Source organism: Triturus cristatus, chromosome 3_2, assembly GCF_964204655.1.
Source record: "Triturus cristatus chromosome 3_2, aTriCri1.1, whole genome shotgun sequence".
In the NCBI taxonomy this organism is placed as follows: Eukaryota; Metazoa; Chordata; class Amphibia; order Caudata; family Salamandridae; genus Triturus; species Triturus cristatus.
This window is the reverse complement of record NC_140584.1, coordinates 851,486,308-851,505,515: the sequence shown is the minus strand read 5'-3', so window position 1 is coordinate 851,505,515 and position 19,208 is coordinate 851,486,308. Positions and strand designations below refer to the sequence as shown.

Here is a 19,208-nt window from a genome sequence, read left to right as displayed (position 1 = left end):
AAAGGAAATTACTTTAGTTAAAAATGTGGGGTTAGTCCTTAGAACCACTTTGTTTTGGTGTATTTGTAAAAATGGCTCTTCTATGGTTAGTGCCTGAAGCTCACCAACTCTTCACAGAGTTGTGATGGCTATGAGGAAGGCTACCTTCCAAGTGAGAATTGTAGTTCACATTCGTGCAATGGCTAAAAATGTGGTCCCATGAGTCTTGTAAAAACCATGTTGAGATTCCACAATGGAGCAGGTGCAAGTCTGGGGGGAATGACTCTTAAGTCCTTTCATAAATGCTTTAATAGCAGGCACTCTAAAAAGAGATAAATGCTGTCTGTTTTGTAGATATGCTGCTATTGCAGCAAGATGTAAGCGTATGGATGTGTACGCTAAATTGGAACGCTGTAGATGTAATAGATAGGAAATTATGTTTTGGATTGAAGCATCTAGCAGATTTGATTATTGTTACAGTAAATGACAATCCGCTTCCACTTTGCTGCATAGCATGCTCTTGTGGTAGGGCGCTTGGCCGCTTTGATAATATTCATACAGTCTGGAGGAAGATTAAGCTAGTCAAACTCTAGGATTTCAGGTGCCAGATCGCAAGGTTGAGATGGCTGGGTTCTGGATGCCTGATCTCTCCATGGTTCTGAGCGAGAAGATTGGGAGTAAGGTGTAGTTTTTGGTGAGGAACTACTGAAAACTCCAACAGGGTTGTGAACCAAGGTTGACAGGCCCATGTGGGAGCAACTAGGATTAGCGTCAGGGACTGCTGTCTGAGCTTCCGAACCACGAATGGAATGAGTGGGAGAGGCGGAAAAGCGCAAGCAAACATCCCTGACCAATTCATCCATAGTGCATTGCCTTTGGACAATGGGTGTGGATACCTGGATGCGAAGTTTGGGCATTTTGCGAACAGATCCATCTCTGGGAAGCCCCATATTTGGAAGAATGGGAGGAGAACTTGAGGGTGGAGTTCCCATTTGCGGATCTGCTGTCGTTGACGACTGAGCAGATCTGGAATGTGGTGGTTTACTTCTGGAAGGTGCTCTGCAAGGAGATATATGTTTGGAGGTATGGCCCATTTCCAGATGCTCTGGGCAAGCTGTGAGAGCTGGAGAGTGTGTGCCCCACCCACCCCTGTTTTTGTATGTAATACATTGCTGTCATGTTGTCTCTGCGAATTAGGACAGCTTTGCTACTAGATGAAGTTGAAAGGCTTTCAATGCTAGAAAAATTGCTAGGAGTTCTAGATGGTTTATGTGGAGTTGTTTTTGTTGCAGATTACAGATGCCCTGAATGGTATGTTTTTGAAGATGAGCTCCCCAACCAGTGAGCGTTGTGTCTGCTGTTAGCACTATCTGTGGAACCGGGTCGACGAACGGACGCCCCTTGGAAAGGTTTTGTATGTTCCACCACTGCAGAGAGCGATGGGTGCGGTCATCCACCAACACTAGATCTGATAACTGACCTTGAGCCTGGTTCCACTGATGTGCTAAGCATTCCTGTAGGGGACGAATTTGGAGTCTTGCGTAAGGAACGATTAAAATGCAAGATGCCCTAATTCCCAGCAATTGCATGAACACTCGAGCAGGTAATGAGTGTTGAGGCTGAAACTGCGATATTAGAGTCTGCATGTTGCGGATCCTTACTGGGTTTGGATATGCTAGAGCTTTTTGAGTGTCTATAGTGGCTTCTAGATACACTTGTGTGTTGGATGGTTGGAGATGAGACTTGGTGAAGTTTACAGTGAACTCAAGGTCGTGTAGCAGTCGGACTGTTTTTCATGTGTGGCGTAGGCAGTTCTGTTGCGAGCTGGCTTTTATTAGCCAGTCGTCTAGGTATGGGAAGATGTGAATGTGTTGTCTTAGATGAGCCGCAACTACTGCCAGACACTTGGTGAAAACCCTGGGTGCTGCAGTTACTCCGAATAGGAAAACTTTGAATTCATAATGTTGTACACCCACCACAAACCTGAGTTATTTCCGGTGAGCAGGGTGAATGGGAATATGGAAATAGGCGTCCTTTAAGTCCAGAGTGGACAGAAAGTCGCCTTGCTGAAGGAGTGGGAGCACCTGTTGGAGTGTGACCATGTGAAAGTGGTCCGATTGAATGTACAGATTTAGTTCTGAGGTCTAGTATAGGACTGAGAGAGTGGTCCTTTTTGGGCATTAAAAAATACAGGGAGTATACTCGTTTTCCCTGGTAATGTAATGGGACGGGACGGGCTCTATAGCGTGTTTTTCCAAGAGAGAGAGAACCTCTTGTTTTAGGAGGGTGAGATGTTCTGGTGACATTGCATGTGATCTTGGAAGAATATTTGGGGGAATGTCTGTAAGCTCCAGGCAGTAACCATATTGGATATTTTGTAGTACCCACTTGTCTGAGGTGATTGAATTCCAGACAGGTAGGAATTGGGAGAGATGTCCCCTGACAGGGGTGGAATGATAGGGAGATAGCGGAAGGAAGTCACTGTTTGTTTGTGGGGGAAGTGCTTGTGGAGTTACCTCTGTTTATTCCCTTATCATAGTTTCCTCTAAAAACTCATTTGAAATAACGGCCGGCAGCAGTGACAACTGAAGGGTCCGTGGGTGTCGGCTGGTGATGCTAGCTTGCAGTTGTTGTTGCAGCCTTGGTTGAGTGCATGGAGTGTCGCTGGGACGTAGCGTTGACGGTGCAGGGGTTCAGGGTCCCTGGCGCTGGTTGCGGTCAGGTGCAGACGGGGTTGCCTTTGGCGCGCCAGTGGCGCGGCCGCGAAGCCACCTGCATCAAGTAGCGGAGGGGGGAGGTTAAGTGCAGCTGGGAGGAGGGAAGGGAGGGAAGCGGTGAGCTGGAGGTGGGCGGGGCCTGCGACCAAGGGGAATCAAGAGAGGCAAAACGGAAGAACTAATCCAAAACAATAAAATTACACAAAATTACACCAATGCAAGAATAACTTGCACCATGCAGCAAAAACAGGGCAGGCACGGAGAGCGGGTCGAGAGCGGTCTCGAACCCTGTTCTTCTGGCTCAGAGGCGGTGACGGCCAGGCGGAGCTGCGTGGAGGGGGAGAGGGTGTGCATTTTTCTCGAGTGCCAACTGTAATTGTCTTGAGTAAACTCCAGATCCTATTAGTGACAATCTATATTCTTCTGCTTAGGGCATCTGTTGTCATGTTCTGCTGCCTAGCACATACTCCAAAATAATTGGAGCACTCCAAGATCTAGTGCCAAAGAAGATTTATTTTGACAGTGGCTCTAATTTATTGCACCCTGGATTTCTTAAGCAATAAACAGTCATATTATCCATTTTTAGATGTAGTTTGTTCTTGTTGAATCCAGAAAACCCATGTGGTTAAGAAACCAAAGGATATCCAGAAGTGAGATCATCTTGATTAATTTCCTTTTTATGTATTAGGTTAGTGCTCTTGGGTCAAAGATAGGATGCCAATCCTCCTGTGTTTTGGTGTATTTAACAGAGCCTTGAATAGAAGCTCTGAAGTCTTCAGGCTTGTGGCACTGGATCTATGCGGTCTTACTTAGATCATTTCTGACCTTAGAGCCTCTAGATGGGTGATGCTCTTTCCCTGGAGGAATTTGATGCCGCATTGACATAAATTCGATGGTGTGTCTGTGCTTCAATATGTCCACTACCCTGTGAGAAGATGTAATTTATTTAAAGGCCGGAAGAAATTCCTCAATATTTCCCACCAATGTCATGGAAGATAAATGGATGGGCTGTTCAAGAAGCCATGTATGATGGACCCTGTCTTGGCCCCTAGTTGACAATAGTCTGTTGCCACTGTGTGGTTGTGAGAAAGTGCCTCTTTTTGCATGGTTAGGGCCCACTTTTAGACTGGTTTTGATGTGTTTTAAATTGTAGTGCACAGGGTCCCTGCCAACCAGGTCCCCTGTGCCAGTGCTTCTTCCCTGAAAACAAATCCCCAATTGGTAATTCTGCCACCTGTGAGTCCCTAGTAAATGGTACCGTGAGTACATAGAGCCTGCGATCTGAAGAGGGTCCCCTGGGACACACCTCACTGGGATCATGCCACTGCCCTTGCAGTTTGCATTCCGCTGTGAGGGAGAAAATGGCAAAGTCGACATGGCGCCATGCCTGGGTGCCATGACAACTACCACAGCATGAAGGCATAGAAAACGTACCCCTGAAGGAAGCTGGCTCTGAATATACTATACCAGAGTGAGGTATAGTGTGCACAGAGTCCAGTGGAACCCAGAAGGTAGGCAGAGGTAAAGTAGATAGCACCTCACTCTCTATTTGTGGTAGAATGGTCGAGCAGTAAGGCAGCATCAGAAGACAGTGTTAAGCATTTGTTGTACACACAGTCAGCAAATGAATTCACACAGTCAACGACTGAACTTCAGACCAATTGTTTCTGAATAAAAATATTCTTCTAGTTATTTTATTTTCTAGAACCAAGCAAGCCTGGCACAGATAAGCAACAAATACTTTGGAGTAGAAATGCAATTGAAATACACTTTGAATGATACTTGTATATGCACTTTGGTTTGATTTACAGTATAGCTGCAGAGCAATGCAATACTTCGTAAATGCAGTACATAGAATTGAATAGGTTTGTTAGTAAAATAGTAGGTAAGTAACTTTTGCGATTACTAGGCTTACACAGAGTAGTATACCTAGATACTAATCTGGGACATTTCTTGAAAACAGGTAAACAGTTTTTGTTAGATTATGCAATTTAAAATAATTTATTTCGTTTCTTAAACTCCACACCTAAAAACTTTTCACAGAAAAACAGTCAATGTTATCCTATGGAGGAAAATAGTATTATCGGTTTTGAGGTAAGTATTTGGTAGTGGGAGTGGAGGTTCTGGGGGGTAGACTTCGGGGTCCCCCAGGGTCAAGGATGCACTCTACTTACACCCTCAGCGGCACTTGGGCAGCCGGGTGCTGAGGCCCAATGTTATCCAATGGGGGATAGGGGGCCTCCGGTTGGTGGCTGTTGACTAGCAGGCCACTTGGCTGTGGGAGCAAAGCGCCTAGACTTTAGCTCAGGGCAAATGGGGAAACAAAGTAGCACCAAAGGTGCACCCTCAGCGACACAAGGGCGTCCGGGTGCCAAATGCTGTTTCAACGTCGGAAGCCCTGTTGTTTTTAAAGAAGAACCTCTGGTTTGGATAGACACTGCAGGATTGGGGACGAAGGTCTTCTGGGTGCGACCACCACTTCGAGAGGCAAGTTCAGAAGTTAGGGGTCGGTTAGGCACCGTCGGTTTGAGCACACAAGGCCGTGGGGCATCAGGTGCAAGGGTGCCTTTTGGGGTTGGATCTTCTTACCAACTCCTGGTCGCGGTTAGGGAGGTTGTAACAAGCATTTACAATGCAATGGTCTCGGCATTGGTAAAGTTACAGCTATTGGCATTGCTCATGACATTATTGTTGTTTATGTTTTTGTTTTTCAAACATTTAAAGAAACGGCATTGTCATGAGCAATGCCAATAGCTCTAACTTTACCAATGCCGAGACCGTTGCATCGTAAATGCTTGTTTATTCTTCTAATGTTGTTAAAAAGAGTGTGTTTGGGCAGATATACATTTTTGTCAGTAAAGCCAACCCCCAACCACTGAAGTTTTCTTAAATCCTGAGTTTGTGCTACTCCAGACCAAATCCTCTTAAAATATACTGCCCACCAGTATGGATGGAATGTGATTCCTACACTTTGTAATCCTCGTCGGCTTATGCAACATTCCCTATACAATTATTTACATACGTATATGATTCATTGTCTCTGTATAATGTGTGCGTGATGTAAAGTACTGTGAGTCTGTACACTGATATAAGTAGTGCTATACAACAAAAGTAATGCATATGAGAGAGAGCCAAATTTCGGGGGGGGCTGAAAAAGATTCCAGGGGAGGGGGGGGGGGGGGCTAAGTCTTCCAGCCATAGGCAGAGTGGCTGTAAGAAGGGGCGAAAACGCAACAAAAGCCTCATTAACGAGTCTTTTAAAGACCTGTGAAGTACCCGGGTCCGTCTGCAATTAGACGGACGCCAGCCCGCGAGGCTGTCTCAGCCGGGCTGACACACATGACGGGGGGGAGGGGGGGGCTGAAGCCCGGTGAGCCCAATGGGTGTTGTGCGCCTGCTATGAACACAGAAGTGTCAGACAGCGTGTGGCAATCCACGGAAGGGCAAATGTCTAAACGAACAATCACGGCCGCCAAGCCCACTCTCAAAAGCAAAGGTAGTCTCGGTAGGGATCGAAAGTATTTACACAAGGCTCCCGTTTATGAGCGTCTCTCACGAGCTGCAAAATGTTATACATAAAACAAGTTATACAGTGGAACGAAATCACTGAAGAGTAAAGTCAAATAAACACTCTCTCACAAGGGATTTCTGATATCAGTCTTCCCCCCTCCCTCTGCCCTCCCGTACCCAGCAGTGTCTCTCAGATCTACCCATTCCTCTCCAACGTGCAGCGTACCACTCACTCCCAGCTCTCCGCCCTCTCTCCTCTCTCTGCCTTCATTCTCCCCTCCCGTACCCTGCAGTCTCTGTCGCCGGTCTCCAGTCGCCTCCTCCCCGCAGCGCCCCGCCCTCCCCGTCAGCCGGTTGGTGGAGGAGGCGGGCCCGGCATGTTCGAGGGATGATGCTGGGCTCCGGACAGCAGCAGGTTCCCGCTGCATCACCTGGTCTGGAGAAACCGACCCCTGGAGCTGGAGAAAGAGCTCATCGCGCGGCAGGTGGGTGAGCGCGAGGGGAGGGCGGGGCGTGGCCATAAGGCATGTGTGTGTGGGGGGGGGGGGGGGGGGGGTGGTGGAGAAGGGGAAATACTTGGGAGGGTGAGTGAAAGCAAATCTGGAGCCGCAGCCTGGGCTGGGGATGGGGGCGGCGCTGCGTCTCTCCTCCCCTTGTTCCCGATGGTGGGGGTTGGAGACCTCACACACCGGGATGCCGAATCCTTTCGGAGGCTTGCACCCACCTTGTACAACGGGAGTAAAACCTACAGGAACAAATAAATACAAAAAATGCTACTTTGTAACCAGCCTCAGCTTGAATGTAAAAAGTTTCTTGGAGTCTCCACAAACTTTTTCCTCGGTCACGTCCTGGGCCCCTGTGACGCTTAGAAGGAGGAGTTTAGCGCGGTTTGCGGGGAGGGGCGCCGCTGGGGCTGGGAAAGCAGGGAATGCTCCGAGTGGGGGTTGGGGGTGGTTTGTCCGGAGTAGGTGCTCCAAGTGCCCGATGAATGGCGGCTGTGTTGTTTGGAGCTGGAGTTAGGAGACTGTGGTACGGTCTGGTCCGGTGTGACCAAAACCGGCGGCGCGCGGTTTGAAGAGGCCTCTGGTGGATTGTCCCACAGCCTGCAACCCAGGAGATTAGTTTAAACTAGTCCTTAAAAGGTCAAGGGAGGGCCCGGGGGAGGCCAGAACAAGCACACCGCTGCCTTTCTCCGAGGCAGGCAGAGCAGAAATGCCTCGGAGAAACGCAGCGTCGTTTTCGGATTCGGGGGCGTGTTTTGCTGTTGTCTCCTCCCTGAGACTTTTCGCAAAAAACACGCCCCCCGATCCGAAAAGGACGGGGCATTATCGGAGTGACTGACCTCTTCTCCAGTGGCTGGCCAGCATTTAAGAGGCCAGCCAATGGAGAACAGGAGAGAAGAGGGGCGGGTGCAAGCCCCTCTTCTCAAAGTCATTAAATCTCGCGAGCGAGACTGCGCAAGCGCAGCCTTCGCTAGCCGAGACCTAATAAAGTGGCTCTGTGTATACGGTTCCCAAATAGGTACAGTGTGCACAGAGTCCACATTCCCCAAAGGTTTGGCAGAGGCTAAAGTTAGATATAACCTTACTCTCTAAAGTGGTTAATGGTCGAGCAGTAAGGCAGTATCAGAGGACAGTGTAAAGCATTTGCTGTACACACACTCAATAACTGAACTCTAGGCCAAAGGTTTTTGTATCAAAATATATAGATGTTTTATTTTAGAACCAACAATAGGTATTGAAATATACTTTCTCAGAATGAGATGCTTTAGATAAATACTTTCAATAGGCAATAGACTTTTGAATGCAATAGTCACAGTTGTTGCAATAGGCAACGCAATTTCAAACACAATTATATATTGAGCTCAATGGGAATTTCTAATTAATTGCAATAGATTACTTTTTGGATTACTTTTCTTACCACAGGACTGGATCTTAAATTCAGTCCTGGGACATCTCCTGTAAACAGTTGAGTAAAAGCGTTTTGGTTACAATAGTGATTTTTAAGGAATATTATTGTATTTTAAAAGTTGAGACACTTTTTCAGCAAAAATCCCCACTGTTATCCTATGAGACGAAATTCACATAGCAGGTAAGTGGGGTTATAGTTACTTTTTCCAACTCAGTGTTGGATTCTGGATCCAGCACTGGGACATCTCCTTTAAACAGTTGAAAGAATGTGTTTGTTATACAGGCAATTTTTAACGAATATTTGTAAGTTTGCAAAATCGACACGTAGAAACTTTTTCAGCAAAAATCAGGCAATGTTATCCTATGGAAGGAAATTCAAGTTACCGGTAAGTACAGTTAGGATTACTTTTCAAGCTCAGTACTGGGCACCAAGATCCAGCACTGGGATCTCTCCTGATAACAGGTGAGTATTTTCGTATTTCGGCTGATTTTAGGTGAATATTTTAAAAGTTTCAAAACTCGACAATTAGTAGAATTCCAAGTGAAACCAGTCAATGTTACCCTATGGAAGAAAAGTGAGTTATCGGCTTTTGGATAAGTACTCGACTGGCAGAGTTAAGGTTCTGGGCATAGACTCTAGGGTCTACCAGGGTCAGGTGAGTACAGTTTCTACACTCTCAGCAGCACAGGGGCAGCCGGGTGCAGAGTGAGTTACGCTCAATGTTATCCTATGGGCGGCAGGGGGCCCTTGGTTGGTGGCTGTTGGCTAGCAGGCCACGCGGCTGTGGGAGCTGGGCTCCTGGTCACTTGCTCAGGACAAATGGGGAAGTAGGTTAGAGTAGAAGTTGCACTACCAGGGCCATTCGGGTGGCTGGGTGCAGGGTGCTTTTGAGCCGTCAGGCGCTCAATGGATTGCAATGGAGAAGCTCAAGAACGAACAAAGGCTGCAAGTTCGGGGACGAAGATTCTTCAGGTGCGACCACCACTTCGAGAGGTAAGTTGGGTAGTTGGAGGATAGGTAGGCACCCAGGAGTTGGGCACAAGGGGCCGCAGGGTGCCAAGTGCAGGGGTGCCTTTTGGCGTCGGGAAATCTTACCCTCTGCTGGTCGCGGTTGGAGAGGTCCCTGGTTCTGAGGCTGCAGGCATCATCAGGAGCATCAAGGTGGGTCCTTGGGTGCTGGATTCGGGGTCACAGTCGCCGGGGGGACATCCTCGGGGTCTTTGTCCACTCCGGCACAGGCCAGGCTTGGAGGGTGCAGAGTGTGCAGGGTTTGCGGTTCCTGGCTGATGCCAGGGGTCAGTTACTTGCTTTGATCAGTACCACTGCTCGTGGGAGTCCCAGTTGCTTAGAGTCACAAGGTAGCCAGGTCCGCCGGGGTTTGTGAGGTTGTTGACCACTGGAGATGCCGGGGCTTAGCAGGAGCAGGTTCGAGGGTCAACAGGCCGGTAGGGTTGGGGCCAAAGCAGTTGATGTCTTCCTCTTGTTAGCAGCTGCACGGCGGGTCTGATTGCTTCTTGATGATCTTTGCTGTTTCGGAATCTGGATCTGAAGAAGGAAGGTTCAGGGTGCCCCTAAATACTAAATGTAGGGGCGTTTAAAGGTAGGTAAAGGGTAGGGACCAATGAATCCCTTCCCTGGGGTGGGTACACCCCCTATCCTGCCACTCTCCTGTGGGAGGGGGGAGGTAGCCTAGTCCTGATTTGGCCGGGCTTCCCATCTTCAAGATGACGAGAGCCCGTAGATGCGCTTTACCTCGCCTCCCCCACCTGAGGGGTGGGGTTAGCAGAGGCTCGCACACCCAGTTTCCTTCACTGGAGTTTCAGGCCAGTCTTCCCGCCAGAGTGGGGGTCAGAACCGGTAGGGGCCAGTTGCTGAGTACAGCAAGTGGCCTGGAGAAGCTCACAAAGGTGGCAGGCCTTTGACGCTTCCCCTGCCCATCCTGGGCGAGGAGACCTAGCACCTCACCCTGATGTGCATTGTTGCAGGCCCAGGAGAGCGGATGGCTCTCTACCCAGGGGTCCAGCAACATGTCTGCTGGGTGGCAGCCTAGGCAGCCCCTCACACAAGATGTGGATTGTAGGTTAGGTTCAGGGGGCATCTCTAAGATGCCCTCGGTTGTGCATTGTACATTAAATCCCACACTGGCATCAGTGTAGGTTTAATGTGCTGAGAAGTTTGATATCAATCTTCTCAGTCTTCAGTGTAGCCATCATGGTGCTGTGGAGTTTGTGTTGACTATCTCCCAGCAACATATACTCTTTATGGCAGCACTGCACTTACAGTGCCCAGGAATTGACCTGGGTACTGTAGGGGCACAGGGCTCATGCACCTGTACCCACATCACTGGCATAGGGCACCCAGCTAGAGGGGCGGCTGATGTATGCCAGGGCAGTGTGTGTTGTGGGCATGGCACACGGGGATGTTTGCCATGTCGACTCTGTTTTGTTCTGCACCCAGACACTCAGCCTGCAAAGGCAGTGTGTGGGTGTCAGGGTCTCAAAGGGTGGCACAATAAGTGCTGCAGCCCTTGGGGGCCTTCTCTGGTCACAAGACCCTGGGTACCTAGTGTACCATTTACCAGGGGCTGACATGTGGGCAGAGATGCCAATTGGGTTTAGGCTTCAACACAGTTTTAGGGAAGGAACATAGGCCCTGGGTACCTGATTGGCAGGAGCCCAGGGTACACGCAGTCAAAGTACATTCAGCAATTCAGCAAAAAGTGGGGGCATACCATGCAAGAAAGATGGCACTTTCTCACAGGGGTCTTCTGGATTTAGGCTGCAGGTGTCGGCTGAAGGCTTGAGGCAGGACAGGGGTCACCGGATCTCGGGTCAAGATTGCCAGGCTGACCTCCTCATGGTGTTTGCCCACCCGAGCTTGGGCCGTGGACAGCGGGTGCAGAGTGGGGTAGATCCGCGGTGTCAGGGCAGATCCAGAGGTTGCAGATGAACAAATCCGGAGTCTTCTGTAATTGAAGGCAGGCAGGTCCTCCGGGGTTTTTGAAATTGCTGGCTGCATGACACCGGAATTTCACAGGAGCAGGTTCTAGGGGGAGACAGGTCGGTAGGGCTGGGGCAAAGTCAGTGGGCATCTTCCACTTGTTCGCTTCTGCACGACCGTTCGGTCCTTCTTCCAGGTTCTGGACTGAGGAAGCAAGTTTTTGGGGTGCCCCTAAATGCTAGATTTAGGGGCATTACAGGTAGGTAAAAGGCAGGGACCAATGGGTCCATTCCCTGGGTGGGTACACCCCCTATTATGCCACCCTCCAGTGGGAGGGGGGCATGAGCCTGTACCTGGTTGGCTGAGTCCCACCCATCTTCAAGATGGCGGGGACTGAGTGTTGTGCTTCACCTCGCCTCCCCCACCGGAGGGGTGGAGTTGGCAGAGGTGGGCACACCTCTCTTCCTCACTTGTTTTTCCTGACGGTTCTCCCGCCCAAAGTGGGGGGGTAGAACCAGTGGGGACCAGTTGCTGAAAGCAGCAAGAGGTGTGAGGACACTCACAAAGGCAGCAAGCCTTTGAAGCTTCCCCTTTGTGAACCCTGCCCATCTTGGGGGAGGAAGCTTGGCACCTCGTCCCAGGATGTGCATTGTTTCAGGCCCCAGAGAGCAGCAGGATCTCGACCCAGGGGTCCAGAAACATGTCTGGTGGTGGCAGCTGAAAGCAGCCACTCAGCCTGGACACTAGTGGTGGATTAGTTTTCAGGGGGCGTCTCGAAGATGCCCTCTGTGTGCATTTTTCATTAAACCCCACAGTGGCATCAGTGTGGGTTTAATGTGCTGAGATGTTTGATACCAAACTCCTCAGTCTTCAGTGTAGCCATTATGGTGCTGTGGAGTTCGTAATGACAAACTCCCAGCACCATATACTCTTAATGGCAGCACTGCACTTACAATGTCTAAGAATGGGCTTAGACACTGTAGGGGTACAGTGCTCATGTACCCTTACCACTGGTTTAGTGCACCCAGCTAGAGGGGTGACTGATCTATGCCAGAGCAGTGAGTTGTAGGCATGGCACACAGGGATGTGTGCAAAGTCGACTCTTCACTTTGAGTGAGTGAGTGAGTGAGTGAGTGAGTGAGTGAGTGAGTGCCTTTACACTCACATACTGCCTTTGCAGGTCTCGTGTTTTGGTGCAGAACAAAGTGAAAAGTTGACATGGCACACATCTGAGTGCCATGCCTACAACCCACTGCCCTGGCAAAGACCAGTCAACCCTCTAGCTGGGTGCACTATACCAATGATGAGGGTACAGGTGCATGAGCCCTGTACCCGTACAGTGTAAGGCCATTCTTAGACATTATAAATGTAGTGCTGCCATTAAGAGTATATGGTGCTGGGAGTTTGTCAGTATGAACTCCACAGTACCATAATGGCTACACTGAAAACCGAGAAGTTTGGTATCAAACTTCTCAGCACATTAAACCCACACTGATGCCAGTGTGGGATGCAATGAAAAATGAACACAGAGGGCATCTTAGAGATGCCCCCTGAAAAACTTCGTAACTCGAGGTTCCTGGCTGAGTGGCTGCTTGCCAGCTACCACCCCCAGACATGTTTCTGGACCCCTGGGTCGCGAGGCTGCTGCTCTCTGGAGTTCAAAACAATGCACATCCTGGGATGAGGTGCCAAGCCTCCTACCCCAGGATGGGCAGGGTCCACGAAGGGGAAGCTTCAAAGGCTTGCCGCCTTTGTGAGCTACCCCAGCCCTTTGCTACTTCCAGCAACTGGCTCCCACCGGTTCCGGCCTCCACTCTGGGCGGGAAAATCGTCAGGAAAACCTAGTGAGGAAGGGAGGTGTGCCCACCCCACCTCTTAGGTATCGAAGGAGAGGTGAAGCACAACTAGGGAGAGGCATATGCCACCCTCCCATTGGAGGGGGGCATAATTTACTTACGTGTAACGCCACTAAATCTAGTATTTAGGGGCAACCCTGAACCTTACTTCCTCAGACAAGAACCAACCAGAAGAAGGACTGAAGAAGCCATGCTGAAACCAAGGAGGACGCCCACTGACTTGACACGAGTCTGCACCACTCTGCACCCAACACCAATGGCCCGAGTTTGAGTTGCCCAACACCATGAGGAGGTCTCCCCAGCGGTCCTGACCTGAGATCCGGTGATCTCGGACTAGCCTTGAATCTCAAAGTGAAGCGTGCAGCCCCCTTTTGGAGAATCCCCCTCCCCCCGACGTCGACCAGAGCTGATAAGGAAACTCTACGCCTGAAGACACCTCTGCACCAGACGTCCGACGGCCTTGGGTGGCCCAACCGACAGTGTCCCAGCATCCACATTTACCTCTTCAACCGGTGCTCACCTCCAGAAGATCTTCGTCCCCGAGCCTGTAGTCTTTGTTGCAACCAGAGAACCCCCATTGAAATCAACAGGGCATCCGATGACAAAACAGCACCCTGCACCCATCCACCACTGCAGGTGTACTTTGGGTGCCAACTCGGAGCCCCCTTTGCACTGAGCCTTACACCAGGAGCTTTGCTCCCACAACCTTGTGGCCTGCTCGTGAGCAGCCACCAACTGGAGGCCCCCTATTCCCCACTGGATAACACTGGGCCTCAGCACTTTGCACCCGGCTGCCCTAGTGCCGCTGGGGGTGCATCCTTGACCCTGGGGGAGCCCCGGTTCTAACCCCAGAATACCAACTCCCACAAGTAACTACTTACCTGTAAACCGATAACTCATAGGATTGCATTGACTGCTTTGCTTGAAAATTGTTCAGTGTGGAGTTGGTTTGTATGGAACATTGAAAAACTGCATTTGTACTAAAAGTGAATTTTGTCTAGTAGATATCTCAGCGTGATATCTAGGCATATGACCCTGATTAGCAGAAGTAATCGGAAAATTCATCTAAAAAGTAACACATAGTAATCTGTAAAGTAATTTCGAATTGTTGATTTACCTGTAAATCAACCAAATGCATTTGAAGATGCATTCAACTGTAAATCACTGCATAAGATTTTGTGAAGCATTTATTTCACTTACCTGCACCAGGCTTGGCTTGGTTCTAGAAAGAATATAACTAAATAATTTGTTTGATACAGACACATTGGTCCAAGTCCAGTTTGAGTGTGTGACACAATTTTTGTCTGTACAACAAATGCCTAACACTACCTTCCGATAGAGCCTTACTGCTCGCCCACACTACCACAAATACAGACTAAGGTGCTATCTACTTTTACCTCTGCCTACCTTTGGAGTTCCACTGGACTCTGCACACTATACCTCATTTTGGTATAGTATATACAGAGCCAGCTTCCTACACTCACCTATACAGTGAGGGTCTTCCCAGTGAGGGTCTTCCCAGGGTTGGCTGACCTCTCCTAATCTCCACGGCAGTGCGAATCTAGAGGCTCCTCGCAACCGGATCCGGTAAGAATACTCGGTCGAAAGGCACCCGTGCACGGGAAGGCCCTGGGCCTTGGTGAGCAGAACAGATGCCACCCCCACAACCCCCTACATCTCTACTTACCTTGGCTGTCGTTGGTCTCCCTCCTGCAACCTCAAGTGCAACACATGCAGCCTGTTTGCCAAAAGAAGAAGAGTTGGCACCCTGCAGCCCCTGTACTGCTGGTGGTGGTGTATATGTGGTGCTGCGGTGTGCCTCCCCCCGTGTTTGGTCCTAATCCCCAAAGCCTGGCCCCTGCAACTGATCTACTTACCTGCCAACAGTTTGGCTCCAAGCACCCAGGTTCTGACCATCCTATCCGCCTGGATTTTTGGTGTTTTGATCACTTGGGTTTTGATCTTTTACTGTGAGGGAGCCTCAAAACCTGTGATTCACCCACAGAAACCTCATGGCAAAATGGATAGTATGCATTTTCCCCAGTGTCCGCCTTTTAAGATAAGGCCGCTACAAGGTAAGGGGCACTTGGCTGGTTATACGTGTGCACATGCGGGTACACACGTGCTAGGCCTTTTGTTACCCTGCTAGGCTTGGCAATTACTCTTCTCTCCAGCTGCAGGAACAAAGGCCTCACCCCTCAAAAGAAGAAATTAAAAGTGCTAAAGGCAACTCTCAAGGAGGCCAGGTGAACTACTCTGCATCAATCAGCCAGCTGTCATCCTGTGCCATGAAGTAGGCTTGCCCCAGGCCTCTTCACAAAGGAGGAAGTCCAGACTTCTGGAGCCAAGCCAGATGGGTGGTTCCATTGAAGATTTGCTGAGGGAAGACCTTGGCAGTGATGTCAGCGAGGGGTGGAGCGGAGATAACCAGAGCACGTGGCAAGTGACTCCTGGATGACGCCATTTGGAGCTATCCCAGAAGACTGTGCAGGGAGGTGGGGGCAGGGGCGTAGAGGTGATGTGGCACACCAGGATAGGTCAGAGGGGCGGCCCTGCTGAACATTCCCACCCCCACTTAAAAGGTCCTGCACAGGGGAGAGAGCTCTCTTGGTTGTGCTTTTCTGCTGGACACTGGACTTGGAGGCAGCTGCCTTGGACAATTGGAAAGAGGAACCTCCTGACTGCCACCACGTCCAAGGACTCCAATTCTTATTGACCCCAGGACCAGTTTGGGGAGCTCCCCAGGACCAGACAAGCTGGTGCCCTTGTAACTGCTGAGAACCAGCTGGGGAAAGACTGGGCTCTGCACACGGAGAGAGAGAGAGAGGCCCAGAGAAACCAAAGCGAAAGGCGGGCGCAGAGAGCGAGTGCAACAAGCTCCCTGCAAAGTTTGTCCACCTTGCAAGCCAGGAGGCCTGAAGAAAGTGCTCCAGGTGGCAATGGCTCGCCACAATGAGAAAAAGGAGATCACGATCATCAAAATCGGGGCCCCAGATATGTCCTGGAGACATTTTGGTGACATCTGACCTTTTGCAGGGCACCTGCGGCAAAGCTGCAGTTTTGTTTTTTGGCTGTGCCCCGGGGTGGTCCAGGCCCAAGAGGCTGACCCAAGCAAAGTAAAGGCAGGAAGCGTCGCACTTTCTCCACAAGGAGCCTGAAGGGGTTCAGGACTCCATCCCTGAGCGTTGATGAGTGAAGCTAAGTCTGGAAGTGCCGTAGCGCTCCCCGCAAAGATGCAGGCACGCCCAGGACCCGCTGTGATGCACGACCAACGGCCGCCCAGCACACGTCTGCCAGCAGGAGCGAGTAGAACATAAACAAAGTGCTGGCTCCCACAGCAGCACTGGCTGGGCGAGGTGCTGGCGAGAGCAGCCTGGGATGGGCTCCCCGAGCTGCTCTCCAATGACCCATGTGTATGCAGAGTGCCCAGGGGAAGGACCGGGCACCCCAAAGACAAAGCAGTTAAAGAAGCCAGCATCGCTGCTCTCCCCAGCGCAGCGTGAGAAGCGCAGTTTAAAAATTCACAGCCAAGCCAGAGGAGCACCCCATAATGCCTTGCGGTGCCTGCCCACATTCCTTTACAAAAAACCCTGGTTTTGGTTCTGTGGTGGCCCCAGGAGAGCGGGGTCACCACCAAAGGAGCAGCGTAGCCTCCCCCATAAGGTTACAAAGACCCCACCCTAAATTGGCAGGGACATTAGAAAGATAACCTCCCAAGAGTTTCAAGTGTTACTCAAGCTCCTCCATGTTGCAACTTTTGTTTCATCATTGGGTAAAGGTATGCCCTCTGTAGGCAAAGTTAAGACTGCAACCAGTTGTATCCTGAAAATGTCAATGTGAGCTTTTCACATTAAGAGACACTCTCTAGGGGTGAAAAGTGGTAACTACTTGTGTATTTAGTAAAAATGATTTTGTTCTCTAGGTAGTGTGTGTAAAGTGCAGTATTTTTAGAATAAAAGGGTTGATGCTGCAAATATCCTCTAGGGGTGAGTACAATAGTTGCATAAATGTTGTGATTATAATTGTGTTGCCCTCAGGGACTATGCAAAAATTGGTATTTCATGCTAAAAGTAACTTTGATTACACAAATCACCCACACGTGCACAGACATGTTCATGTGAATGCTTTGATGAAGTAATGATGCTGACAACCACTTGTATGCCAAGTAAACATGCTTTATTGACCATATTAAGTGCAGTCTCATTCAAAGTGATATTCCATTACTGCATTTCTAATACAAGTAAATGTTCTGACGTGATTTGTTGTTCTAGACCTCCCTTTGGGAGGAGTAAGAATGATTAAGCAATGTCATCTCAAATTATTTCCATCAGCTTATGTATATTTGTAAATTGCTGCATAGTATTTAGTAGAGTGTGTGTAATAAATGTACTTTTTCCTTTACAAAAGAAAAAGCACAGACTGGACAATAATTTATTGAGGTTTATTATTGTGTTTCTGTGAATGGAGATTACTAGCCCACACCACCTATCCAGAGTAAGCCTTGGACTGCTCTGTAACGCTATCCTATGAGAGTCAAGCACCACAATGGGATGTTTGGTTCTCTGTGGTGGACAAATGGATTTCCCCTAATTGTGCCGGCCACACAACGAATGACCCATCTTCCTACAGCAAGGTCTTCACCTTCTTGCAATACTCAAGGAGAGAGGAGGAGGTTTGGATATGTTTTGGGAGGTCAGTCCATGATTAGGAGTAATGTAAGAGAATGCTCGACCACTGGTTTTGTTTTCTGTGTATGTGTGGGATGTCTGCGAGAAGTCGCTCGAAGGATCGGAAGTGTCTGCAAGGAGGACAGAAGGAGAGGTGTCTTCCGGCTTTGCGGGGCCTGTGTTGTGAAGGGCTTTGAAGGTGAGGGGTTTGAATTGTGTGCATGCTTATGTATTGGGAGCCTTAGGTGCGGTGTTATGTAAGTGCTGAAAAGCAGGTCGGAGTTGAGTGGCCGTCATGCACTGGTTGGTAGTCTTCTAGTAAGTTACTTGGTGATTACAGTGAGTGTAGAAGGTATTCCCGTTGCCCAGTCTGCTGGTAATGAGGGCGTAGGTGAATGTTTCCCTGGTGTTGCTTTGGAGTCATTTACAGATTTTCTTTACCGTCCTCATTGTGTGGAAGCATGATACGGTGACAGCGTCGACTTGTGTGTACCAGCCGCGGCTCTTGCAGGTAAGAGCGGTGGGGCCGGATTTCGATGGCTGATGACTAGGGAAAATTAAAAAATATATTTTCCCTACTCGTTTGTCAAAATCCACACACCCACCCAGCCCCACCGCTCTTACCTGCACCGGCCGCGGCTGGTGTGGACCCATCCAGCTTGTTGATTAAGATCCAAATGACATGTGAGGGTGGTGGTAGTAGTATGCCCAAGGTCGGTAGGCCACCCACCAGGTGGCATTGCATGGTGTAATGTTATTTCCAAAGATAACTTTTTTGTCTTGTCTTCACCCAGGCAGGGACTTTGGTCATGCAAATTTGTGAACTTTTTCCCATTGTTGGGAGTTTTATCTCAGAAGGACACTGAGTTGCCAGCGTAAAAGAGTATGTCAATATTGTAGGTGCAGATGACGATGGCCAGTGGGGTCGGGTCAATGTTAAAGAGAGTGGGGCTGAGGGATGATCCTTGGGACACTCCGCATTAGAGCTTCTAGGATTTCCAGGAGTATGCCGCCAAGCTGACAGTCCACCTGAAAGAAGCAGATCCAGCGGAGGGCAGGTCCTTGAATGATGATTTTGTTTAGGCTTCTAATGAGGAGGTGAAGCGATACGGAGTCGAAAACCGCTGACCGATCCAGTAAGGTAAGAACGGCGATCTCTCCCTAATCCATGATCTTGCGGATGTTGTTTGTGGTTGTGTTGAGAGCCATTTCCATGCTGTAGTTGGGTCTGAATCTGGACTGTGGCACAAAGGAGCTGGTGGTTGATGAAGTGGTTGCTGTGTCTCCCTCCTGAGGACCTTCAAGGACCTTAACTAGGTAGGGTAGAAGGGAGATTGGTCACCAGTTGGAGAGTCTATGGAGGGTTTATATTTAGTAGGGTGGTGATCGTGGCATGTTTCCAATATTCCGGCATGGGGGCTGAGTTGATGGAAGCGTTGAGGATGGGGGTGATGACTTGTCCGAATTGAGAATGGAGAGGAGGTTATATCGGAGAACAATAAATCTGTCTGTGAGGGTGTAAGATGACTGGTATACATGGCTGAAATTAACCTCTTTGGCCATAAGGTTGCATAGCTCTTAGTTCAATTAAATCATTTTAAAAAAATACAGTTAATCTCCTTTATAAA

The 19,208-nt window shown here is 49.4% G+C and overlaps 1 protein-coding gene across 1 annotated transcript in view; it reads right to left on the bottom strand.

The window, feature by feature from the left end:
• The window catches only part of SUPT6H (SPT6 homolog, histone chaperone and transcription elongation factor), a 1,106,805-nt gene that overhangs the window by 753,488 nt on the left and 334,109 nt on the right, over positions 1 to 19,208 (bottom strand). The gene's annotated exons all lie outside the window — the stretch shown is intronic.